Consider the following 17,058-nt stretch of genomic DNA (forward strand, 5'->3'; position numbering starts at 1 on the left):
ATTGCAAAGAAGGCATGACAGTGGTGATTTCCATTAAGAGCTTGAGAAGATTTGGTATATCAATTGAGACACTCTCAAATTTCTACGTATATACCACGGAGAACGTTCTAACTGATGGTATCACCATCTGGTACGGGGGACCAGTGCACAGGATCAGAAACTGCTGCAGAAATGTGTAAACTCAGCCATCTCCATCATGGGCACTAGCCTTCCCAACATCAAGGATGCCTTCAAAAGGTGATGCCTCAAAAAGCTGGCATCCATCATTTAGAATCCCCCTCACCCAGGATGTGGACTCTTCTCATTGCTACCAACAGGGAGAAGGCACAGGAGCTTGAAGACACACAATTAATTTTTAGGAACTACTTCTTGCCCTCTGCCATCAGATTTCTGAAATGGACAGTGAACCCATGGACAATACCTCACTATTTTTTTTTCCTATTTTTTGCACTAATTTTATTTAATTTTTAAGTATATACTTACTGTAATTTATAGGTTATTTTATTATTATTATGTATTGCAATGTACTGTCGTGCAAAGAACAATTTCAAAAGATTCAAAAGTACATTTATTATCAAAGTATGTATACGAAATACAATCCTGAGATTCACCCTCCTTCAGGCAGCCTCAAAACAAAGAAATGTCATGGAACCTGTTCAAGAAAACATCAAACACCCAATGCGTGAAAAAAAGGAACCAATTGCCCAAACGGCAAAAAGCAAGTGAACAACACATAGAATATCAGACATCAAACCAGGGGTCCAGTAGTATTTGGCTTAGTTCAGTTCAGCACTGCACCGCTAGCCCACTGCTGGCTGCAGAGTCATTCTTCACTGAAGCACCCGACTCTGCATTGATGTTGTGAATTTCACCACATTGGCCAGTGATATTAAACCTGATTCTGAAAGGAGGGCCAGACGGGAAGGGCCATTCCTCCTTTAGCACAGGGGTGTACTTTGTTATCTGTGAAGATCACAGATATGAGGTTTGATTCAGCATTTTAAGAGAGCTAATGTCAAAGGAATTTGCGAATGGCTGAAGCAAATTGATTTGGACTGGAATTGTTCACTGGGTCTTTTGTAAAACAGATGAAATTTCTCAGAATCAGAATTAGTTTTATTAAAACTGTCTTGTGCTATGAACTGTGTTGTTTTGCAGCAGCAGTGCAATGCAATGACAGAAAATTACAATAACTTACGGTGGTTGTCCATCGTGAGAGACGATGAGAGGAAGCCTGTGCGGGAGAGTTTTTAAAGTGGAAAAGCTATTACACTAGGCAGTTCCATTGTCTCAATCTCAGAAGTCCAGATCCAGTGGTACAAACAAGCTTCACAAACCGGGGTCTTCTTTGGTTGTAGTCAATGACCATGACGTTTTCTATGCGTTGTCATTCCCTTCACTCTCCACAGTGTGTTACAATACTGTCATCCCGGCTGTAGGGTTTCACTGTAGATCTCATCTGCCCGATCCACCAGCGCTGACTTTGCATGCTAGGACAACCATGTCTCTCAGCAGGGTATGAGGCCACCGGCGACCCTCACTGGTTTAGCCCACCTGTTAAAGTGGTATGACCACTGTTGCAGGCAAACAGCTACCTGGGGGCCACAGGTGAGAGGTGAGTGCCTGGTGCAGACCAAAAGTGAGTGAGCTGCCCCAGAATAGCCAGGACAAGCCCCTTCACCAGAGGTGCTACCTCTCCCTGGATACCCTATACACCCCAAAATAGATTACAAAATACATAAATAAGACAGAAAAAGGAATAATGACTGTTTAGAAATCTGATGACAGAGGGGAAGAAGCTGATTCTGAATCATTGTGTGTGTTTCTTCAGGCTTCCATATCTCCTCCCTCACGTAGTAACATGTCCTGGATGGTGAAAGTCCTCAATGATGGATGTTTCCTTCTTGAGGCACCACCTCTTGAAGATATCCTCAGTGGTAGGGACATTTGTGCCCATGATGGAACTGACTAAGTTTACAACCCTGTCTGTTGGAGCCTCATACCAGCCAGTTGAAATGCTATCCATCATACAGCTGCAGAAACTTGCAAGCATCTTCGTTGACTACCAAAGCTGTAAACTCCTAAACCTTAAAGGGCCCGTTTCTCTGCACATTGCTGCTGTCATTTTGGAATTACACTAAGTCTGTCCTTTATTCTGCCGTGTCTGATCCTTGACCTATTGTCCTTGTGTTCCTGATGGAAGCAAAATCTTTGCTTGTTTCCAGTGTATCATTTGTAATAAGGTGCAAGAACAGATGTCAAAATGGGAATCCCACCTGCAAAGGGAACTTTCTACATAGTGATTCCCATTTTCTACTACATAGGGACAGGAGGAATGACTCGTTAAAGCTCATCTACAAGTGGGACTCACATGGTTCAATAAATTATTTGCCTTGATGAACTTTAGACACTGTTGTCATCACAAGCGTCCTCACTTCATTTCTTGCCAAGCAGCAGCTTAGGTTTAGACAATATTTTAAAAAAGAATCAATTGATACCTCAAGGCACAAAGGGCTAAAGAAGTGAGCAGGGTTGGCGGTAGGGGTGGGGGTTAATTACATTGAACATTTCTCAATACTTTCACCATTCGTATTCAATTTGTACATTATTGAGTATGTGTGTTTTAAGCATAAAATCTAGACACATTTAACTGACGGTGGTGAAAACAACCTGAATTCATGAGGCAGCTTTAAACCAACAAAATGTCCCAATGCATTTTATGAGGCCAGTAATAAACAAAATTTGGCACTGAGCCACATAAAGAAATAATATGTCAGGGGACCAAAAGTTTGCCAAAAAGTTGTTATTTGAAGACTTAAAGAAAAAGAGGCAGACAGATTTGAGGAAACTCAAGGCCTGGTCAAAGAAAGCACAGCTGCAATTAATTTTGTAGATGATTAAGATGTTGGAGTTGAAGGACTGTGGAAATCTTAGGAAAGTTATAGAACTGGAGAAAATTGGAGAATTTGAGAGAGTTGAGCTCATAGAGATTTGAAAAAAAAAGAAAATTTAAAAATCAATAAAATCAAAATGTTTGAAGTATTATAAACAGTTCTAAAACCTGAATACAGGAAAGATATAGTAGAGAAAATAAGCATGCCAATGAGTTTCACCAGAATGTTGCCTGGAATGTTGGTTTATAAGGAGAAAATTAGATAGAATGGGCTTATTCTTATTGAAACACAGCAGGCTGAGGGGTGACCTTACAGAGGTTTATAAAATTATGAGGGACGTTGATTATGGGGCAGAACAGTAGAGTAGTGGTTAACCTAATGTTATTACTGCACCAGTGACTGGGTTTCAATTCCCACCGCTGTCTGTAAAGGATTTGTATGTTCTTCCCATGATCGTGTGGGTTTCCTCTGGGTGTTTTGGTTTCCTCCCACAAGGCTAGGAGGGTTATTAGTCACATGGGTACAACTGGATGGCATAGGCTCGTTGGATGGAAGGGCCTCTTACCATGCTGTAACTCTAAATTAAGTTAAATTTAAAATTAAAAATTGAATTAATTAGATAGGATAGATATTCAGAATCTTTGCGCAGGTCAGGGGAAACTAGAATTAGAGGGCATGTGTTTAAAGTGAGAGGGGAGAAGATTAAAGGAGATCTGAGGCGTAAGTTTTTCACACAGGGCGATGAATGAATATCTGGATTGAGATTGAAGAGGAAGAACACAGAAAATAACAGAAGAGCACAGCACAGGCCCTCTGGCCCATAATGTTGTACTGAACTTGTATCTTACTCCACAATCAATTGAACCCTGCCCTCCTACACAGCCCATAACCCTCCATTTTTCATCCATTCATTTACTTGTCTAAGCGTCTATTAAAGATCCCTAATGCATCAGCCTCCATGACCACACCCAGCAGTGCACTTCAGGCGCTTACCCACTTTCTGTGTAAACTCACCTCCCTCTGACTTCTCCTCTAAATTTTCCTCCATTCATCTCAAGAGAATGTGCTTTGGTAGTACCCAATTCCATCCTAGGGAAAAGGTGCTGGATGGCCACTCTCTCTACACCTCTTATAATCTTACACACACATTGCCTTTCAGCTTCCTTCACTCCAAAGAGACAAGCCCTAGCTCACTTACCCTTTTCTCATAAGATATGGTCTGTAATCCAGGCAGCATCCTGGTAAATCTCTAACGATTTCACATCCTTCTGTAAATGCGGCAACCAGAAATGAACATAGAACTCCAAAGAGAGGTAGAAGCAGATAAAATTTCAGCATTGAACAGATGCTTTGCACCTACTTGGAGGGGAAAGGCAGAGAGAGATGCGGGCCCAATATGGGCAAATGAGATTAATGTAGGAAGGCATGGACAAGGTATGCTCTGTGATTCTGTGATTCTGTGTTGTTTAACCAGAAGACCATGCAAATCTGCATGCATAGTATTGATGGCTGATCAAGAAGCGGAGCCTTAAAAAGGCAGCATCAATCACTAAGGATTCTCACTATCCAGAGCATGCCCACCTCTCTTTACTACCATGAGGCAGGAGGCACAGGAGCCTGAAAAGCCACAGTAAATAATTTAGATAGAGCTCTTTCCCCTCTGCCATCAGATTCTGAACTGTCCATGAACCCTTAAATACAAACTTGTTACTAATTTTTCTTTTTTCACTGTTTATTTTGTAATTTATAGTAATTTAAATGTTTGCACTGTACTACTGCCACAAAGCAACAAATGTTGAGGACAATATGAGTGAGGCTGATGTTCCAGAGCAAGTTGATATTAAGGGAGAGGAGGTGTTGGACTTGTTAAAATACATTAGGATGGATAAGTCCCCGGGGCCTGATGGAATATTCCTCAGGCTGCTCAACAAGGTGAGGGAAGAGATTGCTGAGCCTCTGGCTAGGATCTTTATGTCCTCATTGTCCACGGGAATGGTATCGGAGGATTGGAGGGAGGCAAACGTTGTCCCCTTGTTCAAAAAAGGAAGTAGGGATAGTGTGGGTAATTATAGACCAGTGAGCCTTACGTCTGTGGTGGGAAAGCTGTTGGAAAAGATTCTTAGAGATAGGATCTATGGGCATTTAGAGAATCATGGTCGGATCAGGGACAGTCAGCATGGCCTTGTGAAGGGCAGATTGTGTCTAACAAGCCTGATAGAGTTCTTTGAGGAGGTGACCAGGCATATAGATGAGGATAGTGCAGTGGATGTGATCTACATGGATTTTAGTAAGGCATTTGACAAAGTTCCACATGGTAGGCTTATTCAGAAAGTCAGAAGGCATGGGATCCAGGGAAGTTTAGCCAGGTGGATTCAGAATTGCCTTACCTGCAGAAGGCAGAGGATCATGGTGGAGGGAGTACATTCAGATTGGAGGGTTGTGACTAGTGGTGTCCCACAAGGATCTGTTCTATGACCTCTACTCTTCGTGAATTTTATTAATGACCTGGATGTGGGGGTAGAAGGGTGGGTTGGCAAGTTTGCAGACGACACAAAGGTTGGTGGTGTTGTAGATAGTGTAGAGGATTGTCAAAGATTGCAGAGAGACATTGATAGGATGCAGAAGTGGGCTGAGAAGTGGCAGATGGAGTTCAACCCGGAGAAGTGTGAGGTGGTACACTTTGGAAGGACCATCTCCGAGGCAGAGTACAAAGTAAATGGCAGGATACTTGGTAGTGTGGAGGAGCAGAGGGATCTGGAGGTACATCTCCACAGATCCCTGAAAGTTGCCTCACAGGTAGGGAGGGTGGTTAAGAAAGCTTATGGGGTGTTAGCTTTCATAAGTCGAGGGATAGAGTTTAAGAGTTGCGATGTAATGATGCAGCTCTATAAAACTCTGGTGAGGCCACACTTGGAGTACTGTGTCCAGTTCTGGTCGCCTCACTATCGGAAGGATGTGGAAGCATTGGAAAGGGTACAGAGGAGATTTACCAGGATGCTGCCTGGTTTAGAGAGTATGGATTATGATCAGAGATTAAGGGTGCTAGGGCTTTACTCTTTGGAGAGAAAGAGGATAAGAGGAGACATGATAGAGGTGTACGGGATATTAAGAGGAATAGATAGAGTGGATAGCCAGCGCCTCTTCCCCAGGGCACCACTTCTCAATACAAGAGGACATGGCTTTAAGATAAGGGGTGGGAAGTTCAAGGGGGATATTAGAGGAAGGTTTTTTACTCAGAGAGTGGTTGGTGTGTGGAATGCACTGACTGAGTCAGTGGTGGAGGCAGATACACTAGTGAAGTTTAAGAGACTACTAGACAGGTATATGGAGGAATTTAAGGTGGGGGGTTATATGGGAGGCAGGGTTTGAGGGTCGGCAGGGCCGAAGGGCCTGTACTGTGCTGTACTATTCTACGTTCTGTGTTCTATGTTCTATATAAGATGGTTAGATGATTCTGATTCTAAAACAGACTAGATGAGGGGTGGGAAGATTGCATTGCAATTAAATTGAACATTGTGGTCATGCACTACATTCAGTGAACAGTCACCGAAGGCCGCATTATTTAAAATTATCTTTTGTCTTCAGTAATTTTTGAACATAGATATCGTATTGTGTTATAGGGCTCGGCCATTGACCTAGTTTTCTCAATTTTACATTAATCTTTGGAGCCTCATAAACACCTTTGTCAGGCAGTAGCCCTGGTGCAGTTTTGTTGAAGTGACATCATATGGGGGATTCCCTTCAGTATGCCTGTTTCATAGAAAGGAGGACTTTATTTTGTGTAAAGACCAATGGGGAATGAACCTTGCATTTTTTCCAGCTCTTTGCTGAGTATTAGCTAATACTTGGCAAAAACGTGGAAAAATCTGCTGTGGCACTCTTCCAGCAGGCTGCCGATGAGGGAGAAAAGATTTTTCCAAACAGGTAGGAAAAATATTTCATAATTCTCTTGCCAAAAAGAAAAACATCTGGGAGAATATTTTACATGGAAATCATTCTATTGACATTATTGCTTCTTCTTTCAAAAATAAAACTTTATAATCTGAAGAAACACTGAATTTTATCAGTAAATACCTATAGATTTATTTATTTGTCTTAAAGGAAAAGAAAAATTCACTCATGGAGCATGAAGTTGTGTAAATGGTTGACAGTAGCAAATTTTACACTGTGATGTTTATTTTCTTTTGCAGTCATCTCTGAAAAGGACATCTGAGGTGACATGTGGAATAGTTAGTTGCTTGATAATATTCTCTTAGTGATATTCAGCATAGCTTATGTTAGTTTTATATGGTTGACATCACTTGTTTTACATTTGATGAAGTTACATTATGGAAGAATTTTTTTTATCATGTTGATAAACCACCATCCCACAAGGAATGTAGAGAAGTTAATCAAAGTAAATAAAATGTTTAACTGAAGCACTAAAGAGCTCTTCTGAAGTAGTACACATGTGCTTCATTGATCATAACTTTCAATTGAAGTAGAAAGTCATTCTTAATCCTTTCTTTCCATTGCCAAAGTTTTTTCTTCATTTATTTCTTCATTAGAGCTTACATTTTCCATTTCAACAAAGCAAGTCTTTCTGTCATTTGCCAGAGCTGGATATAAACCATCACCTATACAGTTACTGAGAGTAGCTTGGGTGGATGCAGCGTATGACTTGTTTTCAGTTCAAGTGGAGAAGAGGCTTGGAATCACACAGTGATGGCATGGATACGTTTGTAAAACATAGGATATCACATTGAATCTCAATCAATCTATAACGTATGTGTTTTGTGGTTTGTCATATGCTCCTTGGTCACAATCAATCAGAATTTTGATGTTATTCTTTCATGGAATGTAAACATTAATTATTCTCTATTTCAAATTTCCCCTTATAAGCTTTTTTTTTGTAAATCACTGTGGTCAATATTCCCATAATAAAATTATGTACTGAATTCCAACATTTTACCAGTAATAATAAGGGAAAGTGATATCTTTTTGAGTTATACGATCTCCCACGTTTCTCCAGTTGATGAAAGGAGTCATGGGTTTTGAGGGCACTTTCAAAAAAGTCTATCAGGATACCCAAATACAACTTGTACTGTATTATGCTGCAATGTGATTTGGCGCTGAATGCGGCCATCTTATCCTGTGGTTAGTGGAGGAGCTAGACAAGCGGGTAGTGTCATTTAGGTGGGCTGGATGATGTTGAGCTTCTTGTTGAGTATCATTGTGTTGCATCCATCCAGGTAAATGGAGTCAATCCCCAACTCTGTCAATCTCCTGACTTGTGCTAAAGGTTTTCAGAAGCTGTGAGGCTCGGTGTTGCTTATCCTGTCCCTGTTCAGTAATTCAGTAGTTGAACCAATTAAGCTTCTGATTAATTGTAACACTTAAAGTGCTGGTGACAGGAATGAGGTGATGGTAATGTCAAGGGAAGTAGTTTACCCTCTCTTTTGTGGCAATGGGCATTGGGTGTGACTTGGGAGGTGTGAATTTATTTTCAATGTATCAACCCAGGAGAATGATTGGTACTTTGGTATCTGCAGAGTTGCAAATGAAATGGATTATGTTGCACTCAACAGATCTGCAACTTTTTTCTTCACGTCAAAGAAGCAACTGGAGATTGTTAAATCAAGCGTGGTTTGCTTAAGTGGCTTCTGTAGAGGTGTGCTGTGGAGGAGATGTTTGTTCTCCAGTTACAAACTATCTGCCATTGTGTTAGGTTTGATTCCAGCCATTGCAGAGTTTTCTCTTAATCTCCATTGAATTAAATTTTATTTTATATTTTCACTGCTGTTAGAGATGCACAATACTTTTGAGCTGCTAGATTTGTTCCAGATATATCCCATTTAATATGCTGCTGGGTTTCCTCAGTGTGATGATGAGATTTCGTTTCCTCAAATGCATGATAATCACTCTAAGATATATAGAGAGAGATAGAGATAGATAGACAGAGAGAGAGATGTTGCAGAATTTAAAGGAAAAGAAAATAATAATAAACACTAGGCCAATAGGGCCGCTAATTAATATTCTCAAGCTGAAAGTTAAATGACAACACTGTAGCCGGAAGCAATAACTAAAAACTCTTTTACAGCGTTTGTGCAGAGAGAAGTCCTCTTTCCCGGACAAGGATGACGGTAAGCTGGAAGCGTAAATGTTGCTGTGCTTTTGGTCAAGTTTCAACAAGACTAGAATGAAAAGAAGTGAGTTAAGTACCACCATAATGAAACAGTAATTAGCTGAACGTTGATACTCACAGGCACGTTGATACTTACTGAACCTGTTCTGCAGCCCATCTGCAGGGGGGGGGGCATGATCACACAGCAAAGCCTGTGGTTATGACAGTCCCAGGATGAAAGAGGGATAGTAGTGGAAAGGTCTAACTCTGAGTATGGCAACACTCAGGTTACACCTTCACTAGTCCTTGAGGTAGCTTTCCCAGTTTTGACATCCCCAGGTGAGAAGAACATGGTAGGGTGAAATTGTTTTTGATGCTACCGAGCCAAATTCAAACCTGACTGATTGGTCTGATATTCCTATTATCATTTTTAGTGCAGAGTGGTTTGCTAGATTGGGCAGTCTAGAGTGTATCATGTCACTGATACTGAGAACACAATGAGGTGAGACTGGCTGGGAAAAGTACATTTCATATCCCAAGGGAAATATGTTTTCAAAACAATCCAATGATTTCATGGTCACCATCACTGACACTGTCTATCCTTAAGTTGGGGTTGATTTAGGTAACTGCATTTAAATACCTTAACAGCTCTGTTTGGGTTGAACCTCTGGCTTCTGAATCATTTTGTGAGTATATTAGCAAGCCCAATGAAAAAGATTGTTTAGTTCTAGGAGTGAGAGGGTGCAGAGTGAAAGGGCTTTGGCTCAATGGGCTTCGGTGGAGACAGGAAGAGGCTTCCTGCGACCTCTGAGTCTCATAGTAACGGAGTAAGTTACAGTTTTTTGGTATTTAGTACAAACAGTAGCATTAGAGGTATGCATCTAGGATTAGTGTTGTGCTTGGAGTGCCAGATGTGGGGACCCTGGGAGACTCCCAGCCTCCCCAAGGATTACATCTGCACCAGGTGCACTGAGATGAGGCTCCTGAAGGACCATGTTAAGGAGCTGGAGATGGAAATTGATGACCTTCGGCTAATTAGGGAAAGTGATACTACCTATAGAGAGGTAGTCGATAGCGCCCCTGTGACAGTTCCCCTCAGAAATCGATATATCGTTTTGGATACTGTTGAAGAGGCAGACCTGACAGAGGAGGACCACAGTGAACGAGACTCTGGCATTCTGCCCAGCGCCAAAATCAAGAGAGCAAGAAGAAATGCAGTAGTTATAGGGGATTTCATCGTAAGGGGGATGGACAAGAGATTCTGCGAGCTGGACAAGGATACCCAGATGGTGTGTTGCCTCCCTGGTGCCCAGGTACAGGATGTCTCAGATCAAGTCCAGAGTATTCTGAGGAGAGAGGGTGAGCAGCCGGAAGTCTTGGTACATGTTGGTACCAATGACATAGACAGAAAAAGGGAGGAGTTCCTGAAGAAAGATTACTGGGAGCTAGGAAGAAAATTGAAAGGTTGGACCTCCAGAGTAATAATATCAGGATTGCTGCCTGAGCTGCGCACTAGTGATGGTAAGAATAGCAGAACTAAGCAGATGAATGTGTGGCTAAGTAACTGGCGCAGGGGGCAGGGCTTCAAATTCTTGGCGCAGGGGGCAGGGCTTCAAGATCTATTTTGGGGAAGATATGACTTATACAAAAAAGATGGATTACACCTGAACTCAAAAGGTACTAATATCCTAACGGGATTGTTTAATACAGCTGTTAGGGAGGGTTTAAACTAAGTTGGCAAGGGGAAGGAAACCAAGGTGTTTGGGTCGAGGAAGAGGAAAATAGAAATAAGTCAAAAATACTGTGCAGCAAAGATAGTAAGAAGGACCAGCTGGAGAATATACAGGATAATTTGCTGCAAAATAGAAATATAGCAAAATCGGCAACAGATACTGATCTAAATGTATTGTACTTAAATGCACGCAGCATTAGAAATAAAGTGGATGACCTTGCTGCACAGCTGCAGGTTAAAAGATATGACATTGTGGCCATCACCGAATCATGACTAAATGATGGATGTGATTGGGAGCGGAATATCCAAAGATACACAGTGTATAGGAAAGATAGGAAGGTAGGTAAAGGGGGTGGCATGGCCCTGATTGTAAGTAACGATATCAAATCAATAGAAAGAAGGGACATAGGATCAGAAGAGGTAGAATCCTCATGGGTAGAATTAAGAAATGGCAAGGGTAAAAAGACACTAATAGCAGTTATATACAGGCCTCCAAACAGCAGCCGGGATGTGGACTACAAGTTGCAGCTGGAAATAGAAAAAGTGTGTCAGAAGGAAAATGTCAAGATAATTATCGGGGATTTTAATATGAAAGTGGATTGGGAAAGTCAGGAAGGTAATGGATCTCAGGAGAGGGAGTTTGTAGAATGCCTACAGGATGGCTTTTTGGAGCAACTTGTCCAGAAGCCCACCAGGGGACCGGCTGTTTTGGATTGGGTTCTGTGTAATGAACCTGAGGCGATTAGGGAGCTGGAGGTAAAGGAACCCCTTGGAAGTAGTGATCATAATATGATTGAGTTCAGTTTCAAATTTGAAAAGGAGAAGCTGGTATCAGGTGTATCGATATTTCAGTGGAACAGGGGAAATTACAGTGGTATGAGAGAGGAACTGGCCCAAGTCGATTGGAAAAGTAAGCTAAGTGGAGGGATGGCAGAGCAGAAGTGAATGAAATTCCTACAAGAAATAAGGAAAATGCAGGAAAAATATATTCCAAGAAAAAAGAAAATCATGAATGGAAAAATGGCACAAATGTGGCTAACGAGAGAGGTTAAGGCAAAAATAAAAGCAAAAGAAACGGCGTACAAGGAAGCAAAAATTAGTGGGAAAAATGAGGACTGGAAGACTTTTAATAACTTACAGAAGGAAACTAAGAAAGTCATTACGAAAGAACAGATGAATTATGAAAGGAAGTTGGCGATTAACATAAAAAAGGATACTAAGAGTTGTTTTAAATATATGAAGAGTAAAAGAGTGACAAGGGTAGATACGGGACTGATTGAAAATGATGCTGGAGAAATTATAATGGATAACAAAGAGATGGCGGAGGAACTGAATAAGTATTTTGCATCAGTCTTCACAGTGGAAGACATGAGCAATATACCTGATAGCCAGAGGTATCACGGAATAGGATTAGGTACAGTCAAGATTACTAGAGAGAAAGTGCTTGGAAAGCTAAGTGGACTAAGAATAGATAAGTCTCCTGGTCCGGATGAGGTGCACCCAAGGGATCTGAAGGAGGTGGCTTTGGAGATTGTGGAAGCATTGGAAATGATCTTCCAGGAATCAGTAGACTCTGGCATGGTTTCGGAGGACTGGAAGGTCGCAAATGTAGTTCCACTATTTAAGAAAGGAAGGAGGCAGCAAAAAGAAAATTACAGACCTATTAGTCTGACATCGGTAGTTAGAAAGATATTGGAGTCTATCCTCAAGGATGAGGTTATGAAATACCTCGAGGTGCATGACAAGATAGGCCGAAGCCAGCATGGTTTCATGAAGGGAAGATCCTGCCTCACCAACCTATTGGAATTTTTTGAGGTAATCTCGAATAAGATTGACAAGGGAGAGGCTGTGGATGTCGTGTGTTTGGATTTTCAAAAGGCCTTCAATAAGGTGCCGCATATGAGGCTGCTTAATCAGATGAGAGCCCATGGAATTATAGGAAAGGTATTGAAATGGGTGGAGCATTGGCTGATAGGCAGAAAGCAAAGGGTGGGAATAAAGGGGTCCTATTCTGATTGGTTGCTGTTTACTAGTGGTGTTCCGCAGGGGTCGGTGTCGGGACCGCTTCTTTTTACGATGTATATCGATGATTTGGATTATGAATTAAATGGCTTTGTGGCTAAGTTTGCGGATGACACCAAGATAGGTGGAGGAGCAGGAAATGTTGAAGAAACAGAAAGGTTGCAGAGAGACTTAGTCAGTTTAGGAGAGTGGGCAAAGAAATGGCAGATGAGATACAACGTTGACAAATGTACGGTTGTACATCTCCGAAGAAGAAATAATCAGGCAGATTATTATTTAGATGGGGAGAAAATTCAAAAATCGGAAGTGCAAAGGGACTTGGGGGTCCTCGTGCAGGATACCCTAAAGGTTAACCACCAGGTTGGATCAGCAGTAAGGAAAGCGAATGCTATGTTGGCATTCATTTCAAGAGGAATAGTGTATAAGAGTAAGGAGGTGTTGATGAGGCTCTATGGGGCATTAGTGAGACCTCATTTGGAATACTGTGTGCAGTTTTGGGCCCCCTATCTTAGAAAGGATGTACTGATGTTGGAGAGAGTTCAGAGAAGATTTACGAGGATGATTCATGGAATGCAGGGGCTAACATATGAGGAGCGTTTGTCGGCTCTTGGATTGTATTCATTAGACTATAGAAGAATGAGAGAGGATCTCATAGAAATGTTTCGAATGTTGAAAGGGTTGGACAGAGTAAATGTGGAAAGGTTGTTTCCCTTGGTGGGGGAGTCCAGGACAAGAGGCCGTAGTCTTAGAATTAGAGGGTACCCAGTTAAAACAAAGATGAGGAGAAATTTTTTTAGCCAGAGGGTCGTGGATTTGTGGAATTCGTTGCCACATACAGCTGTGGAGGCCCGATCATTGAGGGTGTTTAAGGAGGAGATTGACAGGTATCTAATTAGTCAGGGTATCAAGGGATATGGGGGAAAAAGCCAGAAATTGGAACTAGATGGGAGAATAGTTTAGCTCATGGGGGAGCTGCGGAGCAGACTCAATGGGCCAAATGGCCTACTTCTGCTCCTTTGTCTTGTGATCTTGTGAGATGAACCTGAACTAGTAGAAAAGCTGGTCGCCGAAATAAGGGTTTGCAATCCAGTCAACAACTTTTGTGGATGTGATCAGTAAAGAAAGGAGAGAGTAATACTACAATGGATCATCAATCCCGTGCAATCCAATTATGTATGAACAGTTGATATTTTAAAAAAGACCTTCAATTTTCTTCCATTTTCCCATCAATGTAGTGACTACTATTGAAGGAGAATATCAGCAAGTACCATACTGTAACTTGTCAGTAATTTTAGACCATAAGACACAGGAGTAGAATTAAGCCTTTCAGCCCATTGAGTCTGCTCCCCCATTCCATCATGGCTGATTTATTATCCCTCTCAACCCCCTTCTCCCTATAACCTTTGACACCCTTTTCTGTGATAATACAGTTTTAGTTTGAATAACTAATAAAGAGTTTCCTCATCCCTTTAAGTGTGGAACATTAATGATCCTTGACGGCAAGGCTCACTTGCTTCAAAATTGGTTATAATTTTCTTTTTATTGGTCTTGCAATCTCGGATAATGGGAATACAAGCTTACAAGAAGGGTTCAGGATTACTGGACAAGTAAGACCCAAATAAAATTGTAAAAGGCAACTAAAAGAGTGGGGGCGGGGTGGGGGGAGGAGGAAATTCACCAGGATATGACCTGAAATGAAGCAATTCAATTATGGCTAAAGACTGGAGAAGCTAGGTCTGGTTCTCCCTGGATTGGAGGAGGTTAAGAGACAATATGATTGAAGTATATAAAATTATAAGGGGTGCTACACAGTAGACTGTGGGAAACTTTTCCCCATATAGAACTAGAAATATGTAAAATACTAGAGGAGACAACTTTAGGTAAAGAGGAAAGAAATTTAGAGGGGTTAGAAGGGGACCTTCTTCAACCAGAGACAGCTAAGTAACTGGAATGCTCTGCCTAGGAGATTGGTTGAAGTTAGATCATTGTCAGCATTACACAACTGTCCAGAGGAGCACGTGAAATGGCCAGGCATAGAGAGGTATGGGACAAAGACTGGCTAATGGTACTAGGTGTCTACTTTTATGTTGTGGATGAATTGAGCTGAATGGCCTGTTTCTATACCATATGGTTTTATGAAAAGTGCCTCAATGAATCAACAGCTTTGTGAATATTGTTTCCTAACAGGTCACTTACTGATCTTTCATAGGCAAATTCAGGTTAAGCTGTAGCTACTTTGGTCAAACTTCAGCCTTTGACTCATTGCTATTGAGTCAAGTTCCACATTAAGACACAGAATAATTGTGATTAACTTCAAAAAATGGCGTTAGACCAGCACTGCTTACTTCAATATAGTTGAGTGATCCTGTGATGTTATTCTGAGAGCACAGAAGTTAACTGACTTAACAAAAGAAAAGTGTAATTGATCGATCACCTGTAATGGTAAAAGAACTACGACACTTCTCATGCGCCTGATCTTCTCTCTAACTTTCAATTGACCACCCATTTTCACCATGGATGTTCAGTCCTTATACACTTCTATACCCCATCAAGAAGGCCTTATAGCTCTTTGCTTCTTTCTCAATAAAAGAACCAATCAGTTCACCTCCCCCACCACCCTCTTCCATCTGGCAGAACTGGTCCTCACCCTCAACAGTTTCTCCTTTGGCTCCTCCCACTTTCTCCAGACTTGAGGGTACCTGCATGGGCCCCAGCTATGCCTGCCTTTCTCAATGGCTACATAGAACAGTCCATGTTTCAAGCCTTCGCTGGTAATACTGCCCAAATCTTCCTCTGCTACATTGACAACTACATCGGTGCCACTTCATATGCCCATGCTAAGCTCACCAATTTCCTGACTTTACTTCCTACTTCAGTCCTGTCCTTAAATTCACTTGGTCCATTTCTGAAACTTCCCTCCCCTTTCTTGATCTCTCTGTCCATCTCTGGAGAAAAAATGTCGACCAACATCTTTTATAAACCTGCCAGTTCCCTCAGCTATCTTGACTATTCCTCTTTCCACCCTGTCTCCTGAAAAAATGCTATTCCTTTTTCTCAGATCCCTCATCACCACTGCATCTGTTCCCAGGAGGCAGCCTTTCCAGGACATCAGAGGTGTCCTCCTTCTTCATCCATTTCTCCACCATTGACACTCCCTCACCCGCATCTCCTTAATTTTCCAAACATCTGTGCTCACCCCAACTTCCCGCCGCCTTAACAGTGATAGAGTTCCTCTTGTCTTCACCTACCACTTCAACATCCAACTCATCATTCTCTGCAACTTCCACCATCCCCAAAGGGATCCTACTTCCAAACATACCTTTACCTCCCGAGCCCCTTCTCCACTTTCAGCAACGATCCCTCCCTACTAATCTCCCTCCTGGCACTTATCCCTGCAAGTGGCCGAAATGCTACAGCTGCCCATTCACTTTCTCCCTCACCTCCATTTAGGGTCCAAAGATTCCTTCCAGGTGAGGCAACACTTCACCTGTGAATCTGCAGGAGTCAATTGTGTCCAGTGTTCCCAATGCAGTCTCCTCTTCATTGGTGAGACCCATCATAAATTGGGGGACCGCTTCATCGAGCACCTCCACTCCATTTGCCACAAGTGTGACTTCCCGATAGCCAAACATCTTAATTCCAATTCCCATTCCCATCCCCATTCTGACATGTCAGTCCATGGCTTACTCTTGTGCCACGATGAGGACACCCTCAGGGTGGAGAAGCAACACCTTATATTCCATCTCCAACCTGATGGAATGAGTATCAATTTCTCTTTCCGATTAAAAAAAAAATTCCCTCCCCTCGACTCTTCTATTCCCCACGCTGGCCTCTTACCTCTTTTCACCTTTCTATCACCTCCCCTAGTGCCCCTCCTCCTTCCCTTTCTCCTGTTGTCCACTCTCCTGTCACATTCCTTCCTCTTCAACCCTTCACCTTTCCCACCCACCTGGCTTCACCTATCACTTTCTAGCTAGTCCTTCTTCCCCTCCTCCAACCTTTTATTCAGGCATCTTCCCTCTTCCTTTCCAGTCCTGAAGAAGGGTCTTGACCCGAAACGTCAACTGTTTGTTCACGTCATGGATACTGCCTGACCTCCTGGGTCCCTCTAGCATTTTGTGGGTGTTGCTTTGAATTTCCAGTATCTGCAGAATTTATGGCGTTTCAAATTTTCTTCTGTTTTTTTCCTACTTTACAACAGTAATGATATTCTACTGAATTGAAGGAAATCCTGAGTCAGACAATAGTAATATAGATAAATACATTCTTTGGCAATACTTCCTGGACTTACAAGGAGTTGCCTCTCC

The sequence above is a fragment of the Mobula birostris genome, chromosome 8 (genome assembly GCF_030028105.1).
Source record: "Mobula birostris isolate sMobBir1 chromosome 8, sMobBir1.hap1, whole genome shotgun sequence".
In the NCBI taxonomy this organism is placed as follows: domain Eukaryota; kingdom Metazoa; phylum Chordata; class Chondrichthyes; order Myliobatiformes; family Myliobatidae; genus Mobula; species Mobula birostris.